The following is a 1,478-nucleotide window of genomic DNA, read 5'->3' on the forward strand; positions in this document are numbered from 1 at the left end:
CAATCTCGCGAGACTTTAAAAAATCTAAAATAAACCTGGATTTACCTTTAATGTCGTTGATGGAATACCCCCCTGGTAGATGAGATGTTGCCGTAGCATCAGAACACTGTTTACATGATGGGGAAACAAGATGGAGGCTAGTACTGTGCAGCAGGTAGGGGGTCATGGGGGTCATATCTGAATAAATACACATTTTCTATGGCTTATATGTAGTCATATAAGATGGTGATAATAATAATAATAATAACAATAATAATAATGATGATAATTATAATAATAATGATAATAATAACAACAATAATAATAATAACAATAATAATAATGATAATAATAATAATACTAATAATAATAATAATAACAATAATAATAATAATAATAATAATAATAACAATAATAATGAGGATAATTATAATAACAATAATAATAATAACAATAATAATAATGATGATGATAATTATAATAATAATAATAATAACAATAATAATAATAACAATAATAATAATAATGATAATTATAATAATAATTATAATAATAATAACAATAATAATAATGATGATAATCATAATAATATGTAGACATGTTGCAATGATGCAACCAAATCCATTCTGTTTGCTTACCTGTAAGGAACGTTGTTCGAATCGTCAGTTGAACTGGGACGGTTTTAGCTGGAAGAGTCAACGCCTAAATATTTATTAAGACAAACTCTCATAAGGAGAAATATAGGGTCTTATAGTCAAACTTACTTGTAAGACTCCCTGATGCTCTGATAATTAGGCTGCTATGGCGACAATATGAGACTAAACTTACCTGTTCATCTTTTGTTCACTTTTATTATACCTTGATTGTGCGCACCTGCTTACCTGTGTTACATTCATACATTTCACTATCTATTTCTATTTATATCATTCATGCCCTTATATCACTATTTGCACTTCTGGTTGGATGCTAAACTGCATTTCGTTGTATTGTACTTGTACTCTGCGATGACAATAAAGTTTAATCTAATCTAATCTAATCTAATCTAATCTATAGGCTACGGGTATTCTGTATTTTTTGGTAATTGAAGTCAAATTATAGCTCTTCATGTCACCAGTAATTGACTATCGAGTCGTGAGATCGGCCCAGAAGATCACCGGCGCCCCCTTCCCCTCTCTGGAAGAGCTGTACAACACACGCTGCCTCAGGAAGGCAAGATCTCCAGGGACTCATCCCACCCTGGGTACGAACACTTTGTTCGGCTGCGCTCAGGCAGGCGGTTCAGGACCATGTCCGCACGGACAAACAGACTGAAGCTCAGCTTCTACCCTAGGGCCATTCAGGCCCTGAACACAGCAAAGACCTAGGTTCTAGGCCCTGGACAATCTAGACAATTTGATGGCAGCTACTAGATTGTAAACACAAGTGCAATATTGTAATACAACTGTGAACATTCTAAACCTGCTAACTGCGACACTTTAATGAATGTGCAACAAATATTA

Source organism: Nansenia antarctica (assembly GCF_963989245.1).
Source record: "Nansenia antarctica genome assembly, chromosome: 5".
In the NCBI taxonomy this organism is placed as follows: Eukaryota; Metazoa; Chordata; class Actinopteri; order Argentiniformes; family Microstomatidae; genus Nansenia; species Nansenia antarctica.